Below are 27,869 nucleotides of genomic sequence, written 5' to 3'. Positions count from 1 at the left end.
TTCGAGGGTTCATCTTTCTGTACCCTGTGCAAAATAATGCAATGGCTTCGGTATAATATACCGCTTTTCCTCAAGAGGCTTAAGGTTCAACCCTTTGTCTACAACAGGTCTGCAGTGACACCAGACACTGGAGATACCATAGCTCACATTTTGCTGAACTCCAGTGGTCAGGAATGTATTTGTGGAGATAAATGGCGTGTTTATAGGTTACAGCCTCTTCATTGGATTCAAGGTGGCATGTGAGTGTGATTTGGGGTGTGGTCATATTTTGGCATGGGTTGGTTGGGAAGTCAAAGCTGCCCAAATGACTCAAGCCTGTACTTCTCCTTCACAAACTTGTCAGATGTGATTGCCAAACCACTACATTTGGAAACCTGCATAAAACATGCTGCCTCCAAATGGTCCCTCTCATTCGTTTGCCCCATAATCACTGACATGTTCTGTAAGTGAATGAATTCCAGGAACAAAATCAATATGTATGTCCTGACTCAGTGCAATATTGTGAAACATACAAAAGGCCAGAAAATCTTGTTCACTATGGGCACTTTTGCACCATGGACAGACATCTAAGACAACTTTTAGGGCCCGATGTAGGTAATTTAATTTTACCACTTCTTAAATACCGAATCATACCGATTCGGTATTTAAGAAGTGGTAAAATGGAGGAGGGGGATGTAGGTATTTCAGAATCGGTAAATACCGAATCGTTGAGATTCGGTATTTACCGATTCTGTAAATACCGATTCGGTAATGCCCATTGATTCCTATGGGCATTGAAGCCCATAGGAATCAATGGGTATTACCAAATCGGTATTTACCGATTCGGTAAATACCGATTGCAGCAAGGGTGCAGGGGGTGTCACTTTGACACCCTCTAGCACCCCAAATACAGGCATGTGTGCCATGTGGCACACAGACATGCCCTAAGGGCATTCTGTCTGTCACATGGCACAGGTGTACATGCACAGATGTGCATGTACACCTGTATTCTGTATTTTATCACCCAATAGGATTGGGTGGTAAAATACAGAATTCTGAAGGCCTGTAGCACTGTAAACAGTTCTACCTACATCTGGAATTTACCGAATCGGTAAAAGTACCGATGCGGTATTTTACAGAATCGGTAAATTTAACGATTCGGTAAATTTACAGATTGTGCAAAATATTGCCTCCTACATCTCAATCACCAAATACCGGTTGGTAACGGCCGAATTCGGCCGTTACCGACCGGTATTTGGTGACCTACATCGGGCCCATAGAGTTTTACAGACCACACAATAACTTCTCTTGTATCCGTTTGTATGTAACAGTGGGCATCAAATGAGGTCAGGGGGTGTCTAATTTTGTGTGCATGAACATTCATCACAGTGATTTTCATTTAATTACGTAATTATATCCATACATTTGCATGTTTATTCTTATTAAGTAAGTCATCAGTCTGCTGCATGTTGGTGTTACTAGTGCACACCATTAAGATATATACAGTCAGTCTGTAGATGTGTTTTATGAATATTTATGCTGCTCTCTTGTCATTGGGCCTATCTTTCATCTAGTAACCTCTGAAACCTGCAAATGGGTTACACCAATGGTTGCGAAGGCTAGAACTGGAGAAGATTTGTTTAAAATACTTTTGGTTGCTCTATTAATTTGTGTGTGTGTTCTTTGATTTATTTAGGATGGACCTTTGACATTTCCCTCACATTTTGTTATGTGATTCAGTTCAACCTTCCACCGTCACACAAGGTCTATATTTAAGATTGGAGATTTTCATAATCATTGCAGACGTTCAGGAAGGACACGTCTATACTTCTCCATACACATGAACCTATGTACCCTTTGTGAACCATGAAACATATGCAACGCGCAAGGTCCAGGCTTACATTTACTCTCGGTCTAGTAAAGAAATGGCTCCATGAGTTGGACACTTCAGGTCTGGGACTGAGGAGTCCCTGTTGTTGATTCACTTAAATGCCTGGGGTAGTGGAAGTGATTTCATGTGCCCTTCAGCCCTTGATCGCATTACAGGACAGACACCTTTGGGTAGGTTCACTAAAAAACTCATGCAACGCAGCGCGGAAGTAAAAGTTGTTGCGCGGCGTTCCATGAAAGGGAGAGAGGAGAGTAGCACCATATCTACTAAGATATGGCACATTCCTGCAGTCTCCCTAGTGCTGGTACAAATTCCGACTGCCCACTGCCACGCACACACCTTTCCACCATAGTGCAAATGTGTCTGTGTCATGTCTAGCATAGGTTTGAAAGCATTTCTCCCATCACATTCCCTTGTGTATTTGATGTAACAAGGGTATGCCGAGATGTAGGACTCATGCTCAGTGTGCCACTGAAATAAAGCTGAGCCCGTATGAAGGAACCCAACTAGGCCGATGCAGGTCTTGGGTTACTTGTGTTCTGGTTCAGAAAGGACTTGGCTTGGCTGCTCAGGCTGGACTGTTCCCATTGGAGCAGGACCAAGGCGGATTTGCATATGGCTGTGTCTAATTAGAGGTGCCATGGTTGACAAAACAGATAAGATTAAATGCTACCCCATGCAATTGCCAGTGGTTAGACAAATTGCAAACATTCCTCCCACCACCTTCCGTGTGTTTTATATGGACCTTTAGCCAAAAGACCACACCATATAAATTGAACAATTTGTGCAGCCCAAGCCATGAAGCAAACACTTGTACATACTTTAGTCAGAAGTGCTAAGAAAGTACTATCTTCCTACCTTTTCGTTGGTTGCTTCTGTCAGAGCAGACTTCATGCAGTCGTAGGCATGGTAAAGTCTCTTTTTCTCCTTGGATTCATAAATAAGGTTCTGTTCAAGATTCAGTAATATAATCTGTACATCTTGGATGTCGTGCATGATGTAGTCTTGCGCAGAAATGTACCTGTCCGGTTCATCTGAAACAATATTTTGAGTTCAGTGTAAGTATCAGTACAGTTGTTTCATGGAAGAAAATTACAGACATGTTCATGCTGAGAACTGCTCTGCTGCAGCACATGAGCCAGACCAGGACGCCAGATACGCTGCACTGGTCAGTACAGAGGGCAATTCCCAAAAATCCATTGGGGAAGTGTAGAGGAGATGATAGAATCACCCTCCTGAACTAGACTTGTAAACAATGGGATTCTATCATGTGAGTGGTGACATATTTTATATGATATTCTCTAAACTTGTGAAAAATCCACGGAGCTGCTGAAGGGTATGGAATAAAGCCAGATTAGGCATGCGGTCACTAACCAGTCAACTAATCACCCTGAGACGCAGGCTCATGAGGTCCTATCACCACGCTTCAACTAGACCATATTAGGTCATTTTTCTTGACAATTTTTCATGATAATGCCTCACTAAAGGCCAACTCAAGCCCAGAGGCTAAACCTAGCAGCCGATTTTTGCTGTTAAGTTTTAGGACCATAGGCATTTAACATTTAGTTTAGAATTGAGCATTTTTGTAGGGATCAACAGAGGTCCTGATGAGTAGGCAGGAGGGGTCTGCCTATAATACATGTCATGTCGACAAAGTAGACTACACTTGTAATTCTACTTACTAACCCCTTTTTAATGTTCCCAGCTTGCGGAGCCATTAAAATTAATTTTTTCGACTAGCCAGGGAATTTTTACCCTTTTTTACACCACCATTCACGTAAACAGGTCCCTACACTCCCTAACACATACCACTATCCTTATCACATCACACAGCCTATTGTCAAAAAATAGAAGTGCTCCCGCGTCACTCGTAGGTTGAAGCACGCCCCGCCCCGTAAAGGGACGGGAAGACCCCAATGATGGGAGAATGACACTATGGGATTCATAGTGTGTGAGGGGTATTTTAAAAACACACAGTGCCCTCATTCTGCCACCCGCAGAGAGGCCTAATTTTCACATTGTAGTTTTTCACAAGTTTAGAGAATATCATATAAAATATGTCACCACTCACATTGATAGAATCCCATTGTTTACAAGTCCAGTACAGAGGGCATACAGCAATATGAGATGCTGGGACCAGGGCACATTAACACCCATATGTTGAATGTAAGTATTCTAATGGTCCACAAAATAGGGTCTTAGGGCCAGATGTACTAACACATTTTGCGGTCGCATACCTTGCTAGTCAGCAAATCACAGGGGTTGCAACCAGAAAATGCATTTATCTTATGAACTAAACCCATTTAACGAAAGTTAGCAAATGGCTTTAGGAAATCGCTATTTGGAAAGGGTGTGTTTACGGTGTTCCTTCCAAATATAAATTCCTTATGGTATGTATGAATGTTTTCCGTCTGAAATCAGAACATTATTATTTTATAGCACGGGTACTCATAGTACGGCCCGTGGGCTGCCAGTGGCCCGGCAAGCCTTCCTTTGCGGCCAGCGGACCTTGCAGACATCGTACCAGTGTTTTTTTATACAGTGTCAGCAAACACGGCCAGTTGCTGTTCTATAGTGGCTGGGCGATTCAAGGGATAGTAAAGAGTGGAGATGCAGGGGCGCTTAGAAGAGGTCAAATACAACAAAGCCTCATTAACAAGTAAATGGTCTTTTAAAGACCTGTGAAGTACTCGGGTGACTGGCGCTAAAGGGGGGCATAGATCTGACAGCTCGGGGGGGGTGAGAGTCAGAATTAAAGCCAGGGACAGATGTGACCCCAGTGGTGGGACACAAATCCCACAAAGCAGCAAATTCAGACAGAAAACGAGCTGGCTTTTACATTACACAGGGAGAGGGAGGAGTGGGGGGGGGGCTGTCTCTGGGCTGGTGATGGGGCCGTGTAGACACAGTATGTGTGCACTGCCCGAGGCACAGAGACAGACAGAGACAGAAACAGACAGAAACAGACAGATAGAGACAGAACAGACAGAGACAGGGACAGACTTACAGATAGAGACAGACAGAGGCAGAGACAGATAGAGGCATAGACAGAGCCAGATAGAGACATCTAGAGACAGAGCCAGATAGAGGTAGAGTCAGATAGAGGCAGAGCCAGATAGAGGCAGAGGCTGGGGCAGACAGAGCTAGATAGAGGCAGAGATAGGGACAGACTGACAGAGGTAGAGACAGATAGAGGCAGAGACAGATAGAGGCAGGGGCAGACAGAGCTAGATAGAGGCAGAGACAGGGACAGACTGACAGAGGCAGAGACAGAGGCAGATAGAGGTAGAGACAGACAGAGGTAGAGAGCGATAGAGGCAGGGACCGATAGAGACAGACACAGATAGAGGCAGAGACAGATAGAGGCAGAGACAGATAGAGGCTGGGGCAGACAGAGCTACATAGAGGCAGAGACAGGGACAGACTGACAGAGGCAGAGACAGAGACAGATGGAGGTAGAGACAGACAGAGGTAGAGAGCGATAGAGGCAGGGACAGATAGAGACAGAGACAGATAGAGGCAGAGACAGACAGAGGCAGAGACAGAGGCAGGGGCAGACAGAGCTACATAGAAGCAGAGACAGGGACAGACTGACAGAGGCAGAGACAGAGACAGATAGAGGTAGAGACAGACAGAGGTAGAGAGCGATAGAGACAGAGAGAGAGATAGAGACAGAGAGACAGAGAGAGGGACAGAGATGCAGGCAGAGACAGACAGAGGCAGAGACAGACAGAGATAGAGACAGGGATTAGAGAGACAGAGAGGGAGACAGAGGAAGGGAGACAGAGGGAGGCAGAGGGAGGCAGAGGGAGGGAGTCAGGGGAGACAGAGGGAAAGGGAGACAGACTGAGGGAGACAAACAGAGGGAGACAGACAGAGGGAGATAGAGGGAGGGAGATAGAGGGATAGAGACAGAGGGGGGAGATAGAGACAGACAGGGCAACAGAGAGAGAGGGAGACAGACAGAGGGAGTGCAACAGACAGAGGGAGACAGGCAGAGGGAGACAGAGGGAGGGAGACAGATAGAGGGAGACTGAGGGAGGGAGACAGATAGAGGGAGACAGACAGAGGGAGGGAGACAGATAGAGGGAGACAGACAGAGGGAGACAGAGGGAGGGAGACAGATATAGGGACCAGAGGGAGGGAGACAGACGGAGATAGACAGAGGGGGGGGAGAGAGAGACAGAGGGAGACAGACAGAGTGAGTGAGACAGAGGGAGACAGACAGAGTGAGGGAGACAGAGGGAGGGAGACAGATAGAGGGAGACTGAGGGAGGGAGACAGACAGAGGGAGACAGAGGGAGGGAGACAGATATAGGGACCAGAGGGAGGGAGACAGACGGAGATAGACAGAGGGGGGGAGAGAGAGACAGAGGGAGACAGACAGAGTGAGTGAGACAGAGGGAGACAGACAGAGTGAGGGAGACAGAGGGAGGGAGAGAGGGGGGAGAGAGAGACAGGGACCGACAGAGGCAGAGACCGACAGAGGCAGAGATAGAGAGAAGTAGACAGAGACAGAGAGGGAGACGGAGGGAGATAGAGGGAGGAGACAGAGGAAGGGAGACAGAGGGTGGCAGAGGGAGAGGGAGGGAGACAGAGTGATTGAGACAGAGAGAGACAGTCAGAGGGAGACAGAGGGAGGGAGAGAGGGAGACAGTCAGAGTGAGTGAGACAGAGGGAGACAGACAGAGGAAGACAGAGGGAGGGAGAGAGGGAGACAGACAGAGTGAGGGAGATAGAAGGAGGGAGAGAGGGGGAGAAAGAGAGAGACAGAGAGAGAGGAAGGGAGAGATAGAGGGAGGGAGAGAGAGAGAGAGATGTGTGTATGCCGGGTCTGGTGGCTCAGTAGACGAAGGCGTACGCTGCAGGGGCCTGTGTTCAACCTCATGCTCACTTTTTTTTTGCTCTAGCCCCGCCCCTTCCCCCACTGACTCCACCCCCACCGGTGCAGCCCTCGGCCACAAACCACACTGTAAATTTGGCCCCCGAGAGAAAGTTTGTGAGTACCCCTGTTTTACAGACTACTGAAAGGTAGTGGTTACCCGTTAACAAACTGGAAGGGGTCCCTAAGAGTGCCCTCCCTCTTGGTGAATGGTCAAAAACTAATTTTTTGGACTATACAGTGGTCCATGGGACCACTCCCTATTCTTGAAAAATAGTCTTAAAAACAAATGCAGTGTTTTATTGGGCTGCATTAAACATTGTTTGCCTTATTTAAAAGCACTCACAGACATGGTGGTTTGCAGACACTAGCAGGCCACCATCGCTGTTGATGGCAGTGAATCACAGTGGGCCACCTTTAGTAAAGTACCCCATTATGGTTCATGATATAGGTTGATTTGCAACCCACTGCAAATCAGTATTTTGTGAGTTGACCTGTTAATATATAGGTTAATTAGCAAAATACCACTGGACTCGCAAAAAGTTAGTGCTCAAATTGCAACCACTTTTTAAAGAATCCCATCTTAGTACATCTGGCCCTTACCCTCCAATGTTCATTCAAAGAGTCTCCAACATCAATGGTTAACACGAAGGGTTCTCAAACACTAATAGCGTGAGGAGTGTCCCAGCACTCAGTACAAGGGGGGATCTCAAACACCAAGGGTCAGTACGAGGACTCTCCAACACCAATGCGCAATATACGGTAATGTCCCACACAACAGGGTACCCAAGGTCAGTAAGAGGGGTCTTTCAAACACCAAGGGGCAGTACGGGGACTCGCCAACACAATAGGGAGGATCCAAAACCAAGGGTAACCTGGGGTCAGTAAGATGGGGTCTCCAATACCAGGGGTCATCAAAGGCTAGCATAACAAGGTCTCCAACCCCAATGATCTGTTATGTGGGGCCTACAACACCAAAGGTCGTCAACAGTCAGAACGGACGGTTTTACCTCACCAGTGGTCACCAAGGGTCAGCATTAGGGGATCCACCATGTCAAGGGTCACTGAGGGTCAGTGCGGAGGGGCTTTTCATACTAGAACTGATATCCCTCTGAGCTCCACAAAGCAAAACAATAGTACAAGCTTTCACAAGTTATTATGAGAGCTGAATAATCAACTCCAGTGCAGAAGTAATGTCTTCATAGAGAAATGAAATGTCCATAAAGTAGAGGTGATCCACAAATCCAGAGTAATGATAATCCAATGTCCTTTAATAGTAGATTCTTCAAATATCTCTTTAATATCCACACAGCCACAGCCAACACGTGTTTCGTCAGATGTTAATAATCACATCGCATGACTTCATCAGGGCTGTAAACCAACAAAATAAACAATATATGTATATGTCAATCAAATAAAGGTGACAATGTACCATCACCTAAAAACAAAATGTGTGGAAAGATTGGTTGAAATTCAGAGAGACTCCCAAGGAGTTGGAGAGATTCAATGAAAGAACACCCAAGTAAGGATGCTCATATACCTAACTTAGAACAGGTATATAGTTGTAAGCAAAGATTAAAAGTCAAATAGAAAAGTAAAGTCCCAAAGTACCAGAAGAATAACTCAGAAAAAAGGGGGCAAGTAGTTTACCTTTAACGGTAACAAGTCCAATACTGGATAAGTAATCAAAGTTCCAAGACAAGTGTGGAAATACCTGGAATAAAGGTATACTGTCTTCAGTATACAGGTTCAATAAATGTCAAATTTCGATATTAAGCCTAAACATCCATCCAAAATTGTCCTATTTATAAAGTGGTCCTCAATGAATATACACTTATAAACGAGATAAAGTAATGAACCACATGTCTACCTAGCTCCACAAGACATCCACATTAATATTAACAGATACTACCATCGCCAAGTCATAAGTGGTCCTCAATGAATATTCACATAAACGAAATAACGTAATGAACCACATATCTACCTAGCTCTACAAACCATCCACATTAATAATAACAAAATACTACCATCAGCAAGTCGTATAAAAGGTATATAACCTCACCTCAATTCACACTCTTTAAGTATAGTAATCCTTCAATAGTCCTTGTAATTATGCCGACTGAGGGTTCGTCAAAATATAGGATACACGTGTACATGTACCTGAAAGATATTATATTATAAGTATGAGAAACAATCCCGCTATCGAGAATCACTGTTCCCCACCTAGTCGCACTAACCTGTCCAAAGCACCAAAGTGCTCGCTCTGTCATCTCATGGCTTTCGCGTTCGCGTGGTGCCCGAGCGCCATATTTAAATGGTTCCTAAAAGTCCGGATAGTGGGCACTAATATTCCCTCTTTTCATGTGTAATAATTAAATGGTGGCAATGGTGGTTGACTGTGGATAAAGGTATGCCTGTCATGAAAACTAGTTAATATATTCATCTTAGCTTAGTGGTTTGACTCATGATAGCTTGTTTTGGAATCGCCGGTTCGCGGTGGCTCTCTACCTGGTCGATTTAGAATTGTTTTTTGTAAACCGCATTTATTATTTTTTGGAAATGTTAGGATAGTTATTATATATTTTAATTTTTCCGTTATTGGAGTTCTGCTATTTCGACTATAATAGGGGGAACCTCACCTCTTTTTCGGATTAGTGCGCTATGGTAACCGTAACGATGAGTACTAGGAAAGGAAATGAACATAGGACTTTATCGATAGCTAATAACTATCAATAACGGTTTACGAATGAACGGCCACTTTACGTAATTTTAAAATACATTGGGTTATGTTGAATATTTATTAATTAAATATCAAGGGTGAACGAGATATTTGTTCCTAACGGGAATATTGGACAGTCCAACATGGCGCCCACTATCCGGACTTTTAGGAACCATTTAAATATGGCGCTCGGGCACCACGCGAACGCGAAAGCCATGAGATGACAGAGCGAGCACTTTGGTGCTTTGGACAGGTTAGTGCGACTAGGTGGGGAACAGTGATTCTCGATAGCGGGATTGTTTCTCATACTTATAATATAATATATTTCAGGTACATGTACACGTGTATCCTATATTTTGACAAACCCTCAGTCGGCATAATTACAAGGACTATTGAAGGATTACTATACTTGAAGAGTGTGAATTGAGGTGAGGTTATATACCTTTTATACGACTTGCTGATGGTAGTATTTTGTTATTATTAATATGGATGGTTTGTAGAGCTAGGTAGATATGTGGTTCATTACGTTATTTCGTTTATGTGAACATTCATTGAGGACCACTTATGACTTGGCGATGGTAGTATCTGTTAATATTAATGTGGATGTCTTGTGGAGCTAGGTAGACATGTGGTTCATTACTTTATCTCGTTTATAAGTGTATATTCATTGAGGACCACTTTATAAATAGGACAATTTTGGATGGATGTTTAGGCTTAGTATCGAAATTTGACATTTATTGAACCTGTATACTGAAGACAGTATACCTTTATTCCAGGTATTTCCACACTTGTCTTGGAACTTTGATTACTTATCCAGTATTGGACTTGTTACCGTTAAAGGTAAACTACTTGCCCCCTTTTTTCTGAGTTATTCTTCTGGTACTTTGGGACTTTACTTTTCTATTTGACTTTTAATCTTTGCTTACAACTATATACCTGTTCTAAGTTAGGTATATGAGCATCCTTACTTGGGTGTTCTTTCATTGAATCTCTCCAACTCCTTGGGAGTCTCTCTGAATTTCAACCAATCTTTCCACACATTTTGTTTTTAGGTGATGGTACATTGTCACCTTTATTTGATTGACATATACACATATATTGTTTATTTTGTTGGTTTACAGCCCTGATGAAGTCATGCGATGTGATTATTAACATCTGACGAAACACGTGTTGGCTGTGGCTGTGTGGATATTAAAGAGATATTTGAAGAATCTACTATTAAGGGACATTGGATTATCATTACTCTGGATTTGTGGATCACCTTTACTTTATGGACATTTCATTTCTCTATGAAGACATTACTTCTGCACTGGAGTTGATTATTCAGCTCTCATAATAACTTGCGAAAGCTTGTACTATTGTTTTGCTTTTTGGAGCTCAGAGGGATATCAGTTCTAGTTTTGACGATCTCTGAATTTTCATTCAGGGTTCACTGGGGACTGTCTGGTAACCAGTTCCCTTTTCTCTCTTAGAGTTCACGTCTTTAATACTTTTCTGTTACAGTTTTAACCACAGCAGTGCGCCTTGCCTCCGGCCTAGTTGCCATCCCTTTAAGGCTTTTCATACTATTTGTTAGTATTGAAAGGGAGAGTTAAACAACAATGTTGATTTTGAAGAAGGACACAAAAAGAAAGATGGAAGTGCACTAATAATGAAGGTCATTATAGGGGTACAAGGCTCCAACATCAGTGGTTAGTGTGTCAAATGAAGGAGGCATAACATGTATGGTAATTTCAAAGGCTCAAAGGTGGATCAGCACTGATCAGGTAAGGAGGTGTGAACATCAATTGTTATCATTATAAATGGAGGTCTGCGTATGGATCACCATTAAAACTAATGGCCAGTCCATATCTGACACCTACGCCGAGTGTTAGGGCGCAAATACTGGTAGTCGTTTCCACAGTGGGTACCAACACAGGGGACTAATATATACATTCCCGACCTACCCACAGTATTGGACACAGTTACTTGTTGGCGCAGTAGACAGTCAACCTCGGGGCAATCATCCATATTGATGGGCACTCAGGAAGTGCTGGATCTGATGATTTGTGTGAAATTGGTTCTTTGTGGATTTACAGACTGGGATAAAGATGGTCACAGATTACCAGCACACCATTGGCCAAACGTCTCAGATGATGCTAGTCAAGGACACTGGGTAGCCAGGCGTCAGCATGAATGATGCAGGCATCACTGTATGTTTCAATAACCAAGAGCAATAGCGTACTCTTTGAAAAAAGAATTATGGTACTCTCTGAAACAAAGACACTGCATTACACATATGATTTTCATTTGCATTCACCTTTCTTTAGGCTGAAGAGGTAATGACCCAAGTCTGCAATATTTGCTTTATTTCATTATTTAGAGATTTTATAAAGCATAAACAAGACCCAGGGTTATCAGGGTGCTCTACATTTCACCAAATGTTCAATGCATAATAAACATAAAGCTGGAGGACAAGACAGGTAATCATGTTTGTGATTACTCAGCAAATACCTTGCAATGATGGTAAACAGGTAATTATGATGGGATTTACATGGCATATTCAGCAGGTACAAAGACAAACTAGGACTCATTGAATATAGGGCATTTTGCAAAACCGAAAAAAGAAGGAATGTGACTTTTCTTTCAAAGTTTCTCTGGCGGGAGTGAGTTCCAGATTTTGGGAGAACTGCTCGAAAATGAGGAGGAGGCTTTAACCCCTTGAAATTGAAATTTGGAGTACTTCCATGCTGCAGGTTTTGAGATTTTGCATTTTGGGACCCCTTTTTTCCCACCCTCGCTTTACAGATCAACTCGAAACTTTCCATGCACGAACTAGGCAAAAAAGAGCACTTTCTTGGAAAGTTTTGTGGAGGTTCATCATACGGTGCCAAAGCTATTAGCAAAACAAAAAACGCATTTCCTATGGAAACACTGACCTAACTATAACCACCCGTGGCGACTGCTATATATATGTTCACTGAAAAAAACAAAGGTTACTGGGACGTTCTAGTTAGGCTCAGTTGTCACTCATACAAAACCAGTGAAATTCAGCAGTTCTAGTTACCTGAGCTAACTATAACTTACGTCCCCTCAATGCACTGCTTATGACCTCACATATTAAAACACTCATGACATGGTCAGTGACATCACTGATGACAACTCAAATGACATCACTGATCAATCAATAATCAAGTCGTATTTTCAGAGTGCGGCTTGTCACCTGAGAGGGCATCCAGGCGCTTGTTGGAAGTCTCCGTCGAAGAGCCAGGTTTTGAGCCCCTTCCTGAAGTCGATCAGCCAGGGTGCTGTGCCAAGGTGGAGGGTGTTCCGGGCTTTGGCAGCGATATGGGAGGAGAGTCCTCCGGTGTGTTATTTGCATATGCAGTGGATCTGTGTGAGGGCGAGGTGTGTAGAGCGAAGGTTTCTTGGGGGGTTGGTGGAAGTGGAGGCGATGGTTCATGTAGGCGGTCCTTGGTCATGGAGCTCTTTGTAGTCGTGTAGGATCTTGAAATGGCATCTTTTCTGGACCGGGAGCCAGTGGAGCTGGATGATGTGGGTTCTCTTGGGCAGATTGAGAATCAGTCTGAGGGCTGTGTTATGGATCACCTGGAGTCTTCACATTAGTAAATTGGTGGTACCTGCATAGATTGAGTCTCCGTAGTCCAGTTGGCTGGTGATGAGGGCCTGAATTACCATCTTCTTTGTGCAAATGGGGAGCCACTTGAAGATTTTGAAGGGCATGTGGAGTATGTGGGAGCAGGATGACGAGATGGTGTTGACCTGGCGAGTTCGCTGTCAAGGATGATGCCTAGGTTGCGGGCATGGTCTTTTTCAGTGAGGTGGGTCTGAGTTCCGATGGCCACCAGGAGTCGGTCCAGATTGTGGCGTGTTTGCCGAAGATTAGGACTTCAGTCTTGACCGTGTTGAGCTTCAAGCAGTTGTTCTTCATCCAGGCTGAGACATTTTTCATGCAGTTGTGGAAAATGGTCTTCATTGAGGTGGGGTCGGCTGAGAGCAAGAAGACGAGCTGGGTGTTGTCGGCATAGGAGAGGATGTTGATGTCCTGCGATCTGACAATGTCCGCAAGTGTTGTCATGCAGACGTTGAAGAGGGTTGGGCTGAGGGATGAGCCTTGGGGGATGCCGCAGATGGTGGGCTTGGCTTGGGATGTGAAGGGAGGAAGGCGGACTCTCTGGGTGCATCCTGGGAGAAAGGATGCCATCCCTTTGAGCGCGTTGTCTTTGATACCAATCTGGCAAAGTCGATCAATGAAAGTGTGGTTGGAGACAGTGTAGAAGGCTGCGGAGAGTTCAAGCAGGATCAGGGTGGCCAATTCTCCTCTGTTGAGCAGAGTGTGGATGTTGTCTGTTGCAGCAATCAGAGCAGTTTTGGTGCTGCGGTTGGCTCTGAAGCCTGATTGGGAAGGGTCCAATAGATTGTTTCTCTCCAGGTGTTTGGTGAGTTGGGGTTGATGGCCTTCTCCAGGACGTTGGTGGTAAATGGGAGCATGAGATGGGACGTAGTCCTGGAGCTTGCTGGGATCTGCTGAGGGTGTCTGGATGAGGGGTCTGACCTCAGCGTGTTTCCAGGCATCGGGAAAGATGGCTGTGGTTATTGAGTTGTTGAAGATGGTGGTGAGTTGGTAGCTGATCTTATCGTTTCAGAGGTTGAAAAGTTGGTGGGGCCAGGGGTCATGGGTGCTTAGAGTGGATTGAGTTCATAAGAGTGGTTGTGTGCAGTGTGCTGAGTTTTTCCCATGCAGTGAGCAGGTGGTCGGCGGTGGTGGTCGATTGGGAGCTGAGGAGGTTGGAGGGTCGGGGATCAAAGTTTTTATAGATGAGTGCTATCTTGTCGAAGTTGTCGGCGAGGGCATCACAGAGTTCCTGTAAGTGGAGGATAGAGTTTTTGGTAGCTGACGGGCAGATGAACTCTGACCATGGTGAAGAATTCCTTGGCTTGGTTGGCGCTGGTCTTGATCCGGTGGGTCAGATCCTCCTTTTTTGCGGCTTTGATCTATGGTGGTAGACGTTGAGGGCTGCTTTAAAAGTGGCTAGGTCTGTGTGGTTCCTGCTAGTGTGCCATCTTCTTTCAGGTTGTTTGCACTTGCATTTTGATGTGCTGCATTCCGGGGTGTACTAGCTGGAGGGTCTGTGCATTTTAGCTAGTTTGGTATGAGCGACTCAGTCAGTGGCGTTGGTGATTCAGTCGCTGAAGTTCTATGTTGCCTGGTACAAGTTGGTGGTGGTGCCTTTGCGCTGTGTGGTGCTAAGGGCATTGGTCCATTGCTGCTAAGTGACCCTGGACCAGCTGCGGAAGGGGGTGCAGTGTCGGTTGGGGGCTGTGCAGGCAGGTCCAGCGATGGTGATGTGTATGCTGAAGTGGTCCCACCAGGTGAGTTCCGAGGTTTGGCTGTATCTGATTCTGTGGCTGGAAGTGAAGATGGGGTCTAGCATGTGTCTTGCTTTGTTCGTGGGGTAAGTGACAGCTGCTTGAGGCCGATGTCCAATTTTTCCAGGTCGGTGGGGTTGGTGTTAGTGGAGTCCTCCAGGAGGAAGTTGAGGTCTCCCAGGAAGGTGTAGTGCCCGGATTTGATGGCGAGCGGGGTGATATATTCAGTGATGGTGTCGCTTAGGCCTGTTTGTGTCCTGGCGGGCGGCACGCGAGGGTGCCCCTGATAGTCGTGTTATCGTCACTGTGGTGCTGGAAGTTCATGTGCTCAATGATCGGTGTGGTCGATGCAGGGGTGAGCTAGGTCTCTGTAATGAAAGTCATGTCGGTGGTAAAGGAGCAGACGGTATCCCAGACTTTGGTAGTGTGTTTCCATTGCAGAGCAATCTGGCATTGATCAGAAGGCAGCTGAGTTGGTCGGGGTGGGGGGGTTCTTTGCCTCCGGGGCTGGCTGGCATGGCACGGTTTGCTGTGATAGTTGCAGGTGATGTGGTCAAGGTGAACCGGCAGAGAAAACAGGTGAAGGTTCCCGCAGTGGAGCGAGGCGATGTGAGGCAGTAGTTATTGTTGCATCTGGGTTCCACGGCCCGAATGTCTGCAGCGGAGTACCTGTGAGAGTGCAGAGGGCCAGGGTTCCTGGCACTGGGCATGATCCGGATGCAGACGGGCTTGCCTTTGGTGCATCGGCACGATGCGGTCTCCATTGAGTAGGTCCTCGGAGGAGGCAGTGGCAATTGGGGGGGCCGGAAAACAGCGCGGGAAATAACAGGCAGGAAGGCAGTGGTGAGTGAGGGGATGTCAGAGTGGGTGTGTAGGGGATGTGTGACAGGCTGTGTGGGTCTATGACTGAGTGTGGGACTGGCTGCGAGAGAAGGTGTGAGTATCTGTGTGGTTATCTGAGTAGCTTTGTGGTTGTGAGAGTGGGTATGTGAGATGCTGTATGGGTGTGTGAGTGGTTTTGTGGGTGTGTGACTGGCTGTGTTGGTCTGTCAGTGGGTGTGTGAGTGGTTTTGAGGGTCTGTGAGTGGGTGTGTGAGCGATTGTGTGGGTGTGTGAGTGGTTGTATGGGTATGTAAGTGGGTATGTGAGTGACTGTTTGAGTAGGTGTGTGAGTCTATGAGTGAGTGAGTGTATGATGTTTTTCATTAATCGGCCTGTATCCATGAGAATAAGGTAGGATTCCACGTGTGGAAAAAAAAAGTTTTTGGACAATTTCTTGCCCATAAGGAGTCGCTCACAGACCCCTCCATTAGTCCCATGGGGTAAGGGTACCTCAACCCAGACCCCTTCTATCACTTTTTAAATTTATTTTCTTTACTGGGAAATGAGTCCCGGTGAACAAAATGGCAGGCGCAACTTTTTCTCAGGTGGCGGCCAGCCAATCACAGCATTGCTGTTGGCGTGTGGATCCATGAAGGATCCGAGGAGGATCAGCGAAGAAACTCAATCCCTAGGTATGCAAATTTGTTTTTCTTTTAATATGTCAAAAACTACTGAATGGATTTACACCAAATCACAAAAGGGCACTTTCTGGATGAAGATCTACCTTTCTGCCAAATTTGGTGTAATTCTATTGGGCTGTAATCATGTTCAAAGCCCCAATTGGAACTAACATGGGAACCACACTCCCCCCCCCTTTTTTTTCTCGGCCCACGCTTGATATGTCACTCTGAAACTTTTCATGCACAGCTAGAATCACTAGGGCATTTTTTTGGAGGAAACTTTAGTGGAGATTCATCAAATGGCGCCAAAGTTATAGGCATGTCAAAAAACATTTTCCTATAGAAACTAGGTACTAACTATAACTACTTTTTGGTGACCAGGAGTAGGTAATATATATATGGTAAAGTGTTTGAGCACGCTCCCTAAAAAATTTAAAACATGGTAAAATTGTCCCACACCTAATTGACATATTTCATTTACTTTTAAGTCTCTAGTAAATGGTACTACCTGTACTCAGGGCCTGAATTTAATGCTACTACTGGGCTGCAGCACTCCTTGTGCCACCCAATAAAATAGCATTTTAAAACATGTATCAGGCCTGCCACTGCAGGCTGTAGTGAAGTTGTAAACAGTCATTTCGATCTGACAAAATAAACCTTTTGACACACCCAAACTTTCCTTTTTAATATTTAAAAGCTACCTTTTGGGTATGCTCTGAAGGCTGATAGGGCAGGGTGGTTGCTATTTGAAGAGTAGAATATGTGGGTTTAAGTTTTACTTGCCCTGGCAATGAAAAAGACTAAAGACATTCAAAGGCTTCTCTCTCCCATAGGCTAACACTCGGGTACCCTTTTACACTTAATAAGTGATAACTTCAGTTTGGGACCAGATACAGAAATGGTGGTTTCACTGAAATGAATTGTAACTTTAAATCATCCTTAATGTGAAGCCGGATTCTAAGTTACAATTCCTGTTTAAACTATAGGGACACAACAGGCCCTTTATCTGCAACTGACCAGCATCCCAGTATCAGCCTGACCCGCCCTGGACCTTGCTGCTGGCCACAGCTGGAGTAAGTCCAAATCATTAAGTGGTGCCCATCAAGTCCAGGATCCTTGGTTGGTGCTAGAGTGCCCTCCTCATGTCCCAAACTAGAAGATCTGGGACTCACAAATGTTTGTAAACTTTCTGCCTGAAGGGCCACCAGAGACTGGGACAGATGTTGAAGCTGCAGCTGTCATATCTTCATTTCGCCTCAGTTTGCTGACTTGCCCAACTGAAGGAGATTTGACTTCCAGAGGTTTTGTGGTCTGAATGCAGAGGGCTTCATCTGGGTACACACTTTGGGCTACGGCCCCTCAGAACTTTGGCACATTTTTGGGGCGCTAGAGAGGCGGATGCGAGATGGCCACCACTTAGTGAGGCTCTGCTGGCTGAACTGCCCATCAGTTACTTATCCCGCCATTCGAGCGACCATCAAAGCCCGAACATGTGAGATGGTGCCTCTGAGTGGCTGCTGCGACCACTGATTGCAAGCTGATTGCCACGGACAGATGGGAGCAGATGCGGAGATGGAGCTGGGATGTGTGAGCTGCCGACAACAACAAGATGGTGGCCCCGGCCTGAACCGAGCTGGTGTTGAGACACTGGACCCAGCGCGGCCACCTGAAGACACACAATGGGCTGATCGGAGTGTGAGAGGCAGCTGTATCGGGCAGTGCAATGGGCAGTGTTGTTTGGGGCTCGCTGCCATGGCTGGTCTGCGAGAGGCCATCCATTGGTGGGCCCTGTTCCAGACCCAGGCGGCCCGGGAGTGTAGGGGTTCCTGGTGAACCCCCGAGTGCGCAGAACCGGGGTGAGCCTTGTGCAGCTGTGAAGAGTGGGGTCGCGGACGGTGCAGATTGGGATCTGCCGCTGGGCCACGTGAGACCATCCATCTGCAAGCCCTGCTTCAGGCCCTAGTGAATCAGGGGCTTGGAAGATCCCCGACTGCCCAGAACCGAGGTGAGCCTGGGTGTCAGCCGGGGTATTGCCTGGCGAAGGCTGCCGCTGCACTGAACAGGCCTGAGGTGCCGCAACCGCAGGAATCCGCAGCGTGACGGCCGGGCCTGCACGGGATCTCTGGCCCTCAGGAGAGCGGGTGCAGGTAGGTGTGGAGCCGCACGGTGAGTGCCGATAGTGGACCTGCGAGTTGTCGATGGCTGCAGCAGGGGACGGGACTGTGAGGGTGTGTCCCCCCCCGGACGTCGCTCACAATAGATTGAGACATCTGACCAGACTTGGTGAGCCCAACTGCGGCCTGCAATGAGTAGCACGAACACGCCTGGTGGGGCACTTTGGGGGCAACACTGGGAGCCCTAGTGCAACGTACCTGATCTGCTGGGGGCCTGGACTGCTGGGTATAACAGATTGACCTGGCAATGGGGACGCATGTTGGGGGTTGCCTGATGCCCTTTCCCCCCCTGCCTTCCGCGGTGGTCCTGTGCTGACTGTGAATCCAGGGATGCGGAGGTGAGCCAGAGTGGTGAGCATCCATGGTGGCTGGAAGAGCGTACCCCTCTATTGCTATACACTGGTGGGGGAATTTCAAGGCTGACACTCAGCAGGATGTCCTCTCTGTGGGGAAGAGGAAGACTTTCCCCTTGGCAAGAGGGCTCCACATGCACCTTACCCCACTGCAAGACAGAGTCAGAATCTAGCAAGCCTGCCCCAGTGGGAAGCCATCCCCTGCCCCACTACAGTGAGCCATGGGCAAAACGGACATGAGGCAACCGATGATCTCTTTCGAGCAATGTAAAACCTCTAGGGGAGACACTCCTCCAGTGGAGGAACAGGCAGAACCAAATATGAACCTCACATCAACCCCCGAGCCAAACATCTGCAACATGTTCATGGACCTAAAACAGTCCCTGTCAGTGATCGATCTTAAAACTGACTCGATGTCAGACCGCCTGGACCAGCTCAGAAACAAGGTATCGAACCATGATGAGTGCATTGCGGAGGTGGAACAACGGACCTCTGCGCTAGAAGATGAGGGTACGGCGACCCGTGAGAAATTGCTCCGCATGGAGAAGGTGCTGGAGGTCATATGAAATAAAAATGAAGGTCTCGAAGCCAGGTCCCGGCGCAACAATCTGCACATTCTTGGAATCTCGGGAAAACCACAGCAATGACTCAAGTAGAGGACTATGAAGAAGAAATGCTACGGTCTCTGTCTGGCGAGGCCTTATCAGCAATGCGCATCATCGAGCGTGCTCACAGATCCCTGGGCTCTAGACCTCACCTGAGAGCCCCGGCCAGACCGATCATAGCAAGACTCTTAAACTACAGAGATCGCAATGTGGTGCTGCATAAGGCCCTTGATCTACAGGAAACCAGATATCAAGGCAATGTGATCTTTTTTTTCCTCGATTTCACCCTCTCTGTCCAGGCGGCCACCAAGAATTTGTGCCACTTAAAAGAGTGCTGCAGCAACAGAACATTAAGTAGAATTTGCTTTACCCAGCGAAGCATCACGTCTTTCACTCCAGCAAGACTTCCTTTTTCACGGACCCCAAGCTTATCGCCAAGTTTGCATGAAGTCTCAAGTCCTCCAAACCAGCAACCTCCGCAGAGAAGGACCTGTTAGCTGTGGACCCCCTCAGCGAAAATGACTGAGACTCTGATCGAATCCCACGAGGCATGCTGGGCTGGTGAACCCTCATCAAACAAGTGACTACTCTTTGCGGGTGTCTCCTGCCCAGTCACCCAGCATCCATCGGTTGGGAAACGCCGTGCCCTCTGGTGCACCCACTGGGATGCTGTATCTTGTTGGTGGCCTGCTGCGGCCTATTTGGTGTAGGGGACATGCTCTTCAGCCGATTTGGGTCACTGTAGTGGGTGGGGGGTGGGCCTTTTGGGTAATGGGTGAGTTAAACTGGTTACATCACTTTTTCTCTTCTCTTCATTTCACCCACCCCTCCCTCTCTTTCTCCTCTACGATCTCACATCCAATGTTAATGGGCTTTGCCCCTGCACTGGCGCACAAGGATACACGGAAATGCATGATGAGTGAGAATGCTGATGGAATGCACACACTAAAAGCGGTAACTTGGAATTCGCACGGCTTGTATAATAGCAGGTAAGTGCGCATAGTGGCACCGCTTCTCAATCGTCATGGTGTGGATATTTGTTGGATGGATGGGAGAAAAATTCATTGTGGGATACTCTAACTATGCTAGAGGCACAGCCATCATTCTTAGAAAGGTCTCCCATGGCACATGCGTGCTGTGATATGCAACCCTCAAGGTCGATATATTATAGTGGCTGTGGTACTGAGAGGGCGTCCCATTAGGCTTTTATCGGTTTACAGTCCCAATATAGATGACCCCCTATTTTTTGGTGAGGTATGTTGACTGGTGAAGTCTATGGGTCCCGGGACAATCTTCTGGGGAGGGGGCTTCAATGTAATTCTTGACCCGGAGAGAGACAGATGCAGTGGGTCCCTCCGACCCGACCCACGCGCGGCAGGGCAGCTATTGGCCCTCATGGAAGACCATGAACTAGTTGACGTTTGGCGCCGCTGACACAAATACAGTCGAGAGGGTACCTGTATCTCTACAGCGGGCCCCTCCAGGTCTAGGACGGACTTATAACTGGCATCACGTTGCAAGAACCCTTTCAGACCACGCCCCGGTTTTGCTGGAATTCGAGCTGCCTGATGTACCGAGCAGGGCCTTCAGCTGGAGGCTTCGGGCTGGTGCCTTTCAAGACCAGGTATTCAGAGAGGTAATTGGATCTGCCATAGAGGAATATTTTGAGACAAATGCCGGTTTGGTGGAGTACCCATCCACGTTATGGGAGGCATTTAAAACTGTTATTAGGGACACATGCATGTCCAAGCAGCAGGAGTTTTGCGCTTGCTTAGAGGAGATTTCGCGCACCTTGAATGAATGAATGAATACTCATTTCTATAGCGCGTGGTTACCTGGGGGCATCCCAGCGCTGCCGTGCAACCAATTCATCACCCGAGAGATTACAGAAATAGGAAGTTTTTTAACATTTTTCTAAACCTAGTGTGGTTCTCTTCCCTCTGAATAGGGTCCGGCAGATTGTTCCAGAGTTTAGCTGATTGGACAGAAAAACGTCTGCCGCCCATGCGGATTCTCCTTATTCGTGAGACTGCCAGAAGATTCTTATTACTGGATCTCAAGGTCCTATTGATTTGGTAAGGGCAGAACAGAGGTTGGATTAAGCCAGGCCCTGTCTTGATAAAGGCTTTATGAACAACCTTCTGAGCTTGTACCAAAAAGTTAAGAGCTGGGTCTAGCCAGACCCCTAGACTTTTAATTTTCTTTTTAGGGGAAGGGGGTGTCCTAAGGTAGTAGGCCACCATCCGTCCACCGTTGATGGAGCATCATGCCCCAACATCATGATCTCCGTCTTTGTTCCATTGAGTTTTAAAAAAGAGGCATCCATCCACTCACGAACTTTGGTGAGGCAGGAGGAAAGATTGTCATAGGAAGACATCTGATCAGAGAGGGTGATGATGAGCTGCGTATCATCAGCATACGTCACTAGTTGCACTCCCCAGGGTAACACCACCTCAGCCAAAGGCCTCATATAGATATTAAATAATGTTGGGCTGAGGGATGACCCCTGGGGAACGCCACAGTGAAGATGCACCGGTGGAGAAGAGATGTCATCCCCAAATACAGAGAAAGTCCGGTCGGAGAGGAAGGATTGCAGCCATTTCAGCGCGGTCCCAGTGACACCCACATCACCCATCCTTTGAATCAGAATGGAGTGATTAACGGTGTTCAAAGGCCGCGCTGAGATCTAATAATAGTATGGCTGCACAACTGCCCTCATCTACAATCCTTCTTGCTTCCTCAATGACTGTCACCAGAGCCGTTTCGGTGCCTTGTTTGCACCTGAATCTGGTCTGGGTAGCATGAAGTAGATTATGGGTTTCCAGATGGTTGGAAATCAGGGAGTTGACATACTTTTCAATGAGTTTGCTAATTGTGGGCAGCAGAGAGATAGGGTGGTAATTAGCCCAGTCATCAGGATTGAGTTTGGGCTTTTTCAATAATGCCTTCACTCTTGCATGTTTCCAGTGGAGGGGGACTTCCCCAGCTGAGAGTGAAGTATTAATCACCTGTCCTGGGGAGATTCGGGCACTTGAATCGGAATATTTTGTGAATGGCCAGCTGGCGACTCTCAGGCAGATTAAGGCAAAGATAGCAGAATTCGAGGAGGCAGCGAATAGAGGGACACATTTCTTGGGGAGGAGGCCCGGGCCCGCCAATATGGTGAGCAGGACCGGTGAAGACTCTTGCAGACCTGCTAAAAAAGCCATGGGCAAACAAATACATCAGTGAGCTGCGCAACGGCGATGATGGATTCGCTGTTGGTCAGGAAGCTGCACAAGCAGAAATGCTTGTATATTACTCTTTCCTATATACTCTGCACCAGTCAGAGGTGCTTCCTGATTTGCTTCCCTTCCTTGACTTGATAGAACTGGTATGGTTGAGTGATGCGCATTGTAAATATTTGGATGCACCGTTCTCGGAGGAAGAGGTGGTTAGGGTGATTCGGGCCATGCCTGGGGACAAAGCACCAGGACTAGATGGACTCACGTCCGCCTACTATAAGGAATTTGTGCTGCTACTGGCACCCCACCTCCTCAACATGTATGAGGAATCACTTGAGCGGGGCGCCATTCCCCCTTCTCTCCGGGGGGGGTTATAGTGACCATTCTCAAAGCCGACAAGGATCCACAGCTGTGTGACTCCTATCGGCCATTATCAATGATTAACCTCGATAACAAAATCCTTGCAAAACGGTTATCCACTCGACTGCTCCCGCTGCTCCCCACAATACTTGGACCTGATCAATGTGGCTTTGTCCCCGTTATGGCACTTCTCATAACCTCCACGCCTTTTTGCAGTCATGCAGGAGGTGGATCCCTCTCTCCCTGCAGCTGCCGTTTTCTTGGAAGCTACCAAGGCGTTCGACATGCTAGAGTGGCCATATCTGTTCACACTTCTCACCAGCATTGGTCTAAGCCCCGCTTTCCTTAAAAACGGTCCCCTTACTGTACTCCACCTCGACGGCAAGATTACAGATCAACTTAGTGATTTCACCCCCAGTCGATTTGGCTCACAGCACGAGGCAGGGTGTGCCCCTTGTCGCCCCTTCTCTTTGCGATAGCCATTGAGCCACTCGTGGCTCGGCTGCAGCAGCATCATGTGCGGGGAGGCCTTGACTTTACCATCCAGGTGATCTTGGTGTCTATGTATGCAGACAATGTGACTCTGTGTGTTCAATATCCGGCGACCAATCTTGACCCACTTTCTGCGAGATCACGAGATTCAGTGCCCGAATAAACTGGGGGAAATCCTCGATTTTCCTGCTCACGGCTGCCACAGACATATTCCTGTCAGAATTTCCACTCACGTGGGCAGAATCTCCAGTGAAATACCTGGGCATCTGGCTCAGTCGGGATCACGAAGAGCTGTGGCGTTACAATTATTGCACGCTCTTGGAGTGGCTGGACAGTCGCTTGGTCCGTTGGAAGTCGCTCCCGCTGTCTCTGGCTGGCCGGATTGCCATTGCCAAAATGGTAATATTACCCAAGTTTCTCTATGTCTTTGTTAATCTCCCGCTCCCTCTTACATCAGAATTTAAGAGGAGGCTTTGCTCAATCTTAATATCCCTCGTCTGGGTGGGTGGGCAGCCTCGAGTGGCATGGGAGACTCTCACGCTTCCATTTGAGCAAGGGGGTCTGGGTGCTCCGGATATGGAGCTGTACCACAGCGGGGCACAGGATCAAGTTGGATTCCATTGTATATATCAGACTCCATTCATGGTGCACACAGCCCCAGAGAGCGATCAGGCAGACCCGATCCCGCTACATATGGTAATGTTTAGACCTCAAACTCCCCACAGGCGGAGATCAATGCGTAGGCTGCACAGTATGGGCGTGGCAGCAACTCTGATGGAGGGCATGCTTGGACACACTCTTTGCACCATCCGTGCCGCTCACTAGACACCCTGCACTGCCCTTCACCGCTGAGGCGGGGTTGTGACATCGACTACAAGGGCTGCAGTTACATAGAATGGGCCAGGCTTTCCCAGATGGCGCCTTCATTAGTATGGAGGCAGCAATCGGGGACGAACACATGGGCCTTCTAGATAGAATTACATACTTTCAGCTCAGGCGGCGCTGCCCCCACAATATGCATTGTTCCCAATTGCACCACCAACTTTCCATGTTCTAGAGGCATTTTTGACTAACCCCTCACACCCCATAAACTCATAACCCGCTTATATTCTGGTATGCTGTACGCAGTGGCGTAACGAACCTTGAGGGGTCCCCCCTGTAGGGTAAGTGAAGGGGCCCCTTCCGGACTCAATCAAGAGCTCCCCAACAGAAGTGCGGTGGTGACAGGGCCCTCTGGAGGGTGAGGCCCCCCCGCCCCGCGGGGGCTGCAGGGGCCTGTGTTACGCCCCTGGCAGTACGAATCTCCAGATTGCGTGCCCCCCTGCGCAGTGCGAGTGGCAGGAAAGCCTGGGAGCTCCATTAGAGGAGGGTGTGTGGTCCTACTGCTGCGCGCCGGTTAGGGACCTATCACCCAACTAAGGCTGTGGCTCATACAGTTTAAATTTATCCACAGGTTGTATAGAACCTCAGTGTGGCTGCGCTAAGCGGGGCTAAGTGTAGATGCAAGGTGCGCACGTTGTAGACTGCCGGAGGCCTCCTTTCTGCACCTGGCTTGGGAGTGCCCGGATGTGGCGGTGTATTTGGGGTGCGTTTTTGATGTCCTGAATGAACTGCTAAGCAACATGTTGGAGCGCTACCCGTTGGTTGCCCTACTGGGATATGTGAGAATCGTACCGACAGATAATGGGAAGCTGGCAGCTATGAGGCTGTTATTAGCTAAGAAGTGGGTAGCGATCTGCTGGGGCCATAGAATGCAAAACGCGCAGAAACGACAGACGTAGGGATACAGCATTCTGCCATAACCAACCATCTGAATTCTGGGAATTAATGCCTACGCAGTCACGCCCTCAGAATAGATGGGAACCACCGCAGAGTTTCCTCAGAATTTATCCCCTTGAACAAGTGCGTGGCCCTGAGCGAGGATCCCAAACTGGTGGAACATATTTCGAAGGTATCTTCTCCAACGGATAGTAGAATAAAAAATGACTCCATATATGTCAACACACCTAGAAAAAAACTGGAAAAAAAAAGAAGTAGACATAAGAGGCATTCAAAAATAATCTACGATGAAACTACGGACCCTGGGAGCAACCCAGAGCATATTGTATGGAGATCCAAACCGCAACGCAAAAGCCCCCATCAAAAATCATATGTGGAACCGGAAAGGAATAAGAACACTCTTGACACCCCGGAAGAAGACGAGAGGATGAGGCACAGAGAGCCCTCACTGAGTGAAGTTTTTAACTCAATAAAAGCTTTTCATCAAGATGTAAAAAAAGATAGCCAAAGGAACAATGCTGCTATCCAAAAACTGGAAGGTGCTATTAACAAAGTGGGCAACACCTGTTTGGAGATCTCCGACAGAATGTGTTCTGTAGAAGTCCGGGCGGAAAACCTGGAGTTGGACGTTGGTATGCTTCAAACACAGGCAAATGAGCATGACAAAATAATTAAGGACCTAATGGCAAAGGTTGAAGACCAAGAAAATCGTGCAAGAAGAAATAATCTTCGATTTCTTGGAATTCCTGAGGGCGCAGAAGGAAACGACCCAAAAGGCTACATGTCCAACCTCTTAAAAACATCCTTCTCTGAACTCAACTCATGGGATATGGACAGAGAAGTCTGCCGAGCACATCGTTTCCCTCTGTCATTACCGAAACGCTCAGATAAATCACCTCAATATCCCAGAGCGTTATTAGTCAATTTTGGAAACTTTCAAGTACGTGATACTATATACGACTTGGCTAGACCTACGGCAAAAAGAGAATACAAGGGTTTTAAGTTTTTCGTGAGACCGGATTTTGCACACGTAACTGTTGAACGCCGATGGCGAATGAGACAACTTTTCGCCCCCTTCGAAAAACTGGGAGCGACAGTTTTTCTCCAAAATCCGGCTCGTCTAAAGATAATCTACAAAGGATCAACGAGAAGCTTCATAAGCGAAATCCAGGGTGAGGCCTACCTTAAGGAGGTGACAGAGAGAGCGAAACAAAGTAATGGCAAATAAATGGAACTGGAAGGGGGCCAGGTTGGGTACCAAAAAATTTTTTTTTTTTAAATGAACACTTTCAAGAGCTTTTTCCATACCATGGAGATGGGGTCAAGGGCGTGAACTGGATAATAGACCAATATTGATTGAATATGACTTTAAAATTTGGCAATGGTTATTAATATTATTAACAAACGAAAGAGCTGACAAGTGATTACTAATTGTCAAGTAGATGACACATCTAGGATGTAAAATATTAGGCCAGGGGCAAGCATAGGCGCACGGACCACACAGCCGCCCATTCCTGGGTGACCCAGAACCCAGGATGCCTCATAGGGCGGTAGGGGGGGGTAAGTGGGTGGGGAAGAGGGAAGGGAGGGGGGGTGGAAGACCAAGGGAAGATAGCTACCAGAGAATTTAATTGGAAGGCTTTAAAAAGAGAAAAGCGGCTAAAAAAAAAAATGTAATGAGGTAATTACCATGCCTGTAAAGAAATGCACTGCCTTGAAAATAGCCATGTCACTATTGCAGAAAAGCCAAATGAGTCAGAATGGAAATCAAGTAACAAGTCCAGCGGGAACCAGAGGAAAAAAAAGAGCCTTTAAAAAAGAATGGCTAGATTAAGAATAGTATCTATAAATATTTGTGGTCTTAATTACCTCAAAAAAAGACAAAGGGTGGCAGAAGGCCTGCACGCGATGGAAGCCAATATAGTCTGTCTACAAGAGACACACATAGAGAGAAGTCAAGAACATCTATTAAAATCCCTAGGGTTCCAACTAATTATCGCCTCTACTCAGGGAACACGTACTAAGGGTGCAGCCATTTTAGCTAAAGGAGGGGGCTTGCAATTTAATCGCTCAAGCTTAGATAATCTTGGGAGATGGGCTATTACTGAGTGTAATTATAATAACGGACTTAATACAGTAACATTATGCTCGGTCTATGGGAATTTGGGTGATGACCCCGAAACTGTAATAAGTATCTCTAACGAACTGGTACATTGGCCTTTGCCTCTTATTCTATGTGGAGACTTCAACCTTGACTTACCAGGAGATTGGACATCCGGCCCGGAATTTAAATATCAAGGGAGAAAACCTAAAGTTTTTAGAGCTTTCAAAGATTTGTGCAAACGACATGGATTACTGGATGGATGGCAACTGGGACATCAGGGGGATCAAGGATTTACTTTCTTCTCCCATCCCCATGCCCGCCATGCCAGGTTAGAATATATACTCCTATCTAACTCAATTAGGAACATCTGCACCATAAGGAAGCTCCCTAGGGTACTCTCTGATCACAACCCGCTCGAACTTAATATATCATGTA

The sequence above is a fragment of the Lissotriton helveticus genome, chromosome 11 (assembly GCF_964261635.1).
Source record: "Lissotriton helveticus chromosome 11, aLisHel1.1, whole genome shotgun sequence".
NCBI classification, from domain to species: Eukaryota; Metazoa; Chordata; class Amphibia; order Caudata; family Salamandridae; genus Lissotriton; species Lissotriton helveticus.
This window is presented reverse-complemented; position numbering follows the sequence as displayed.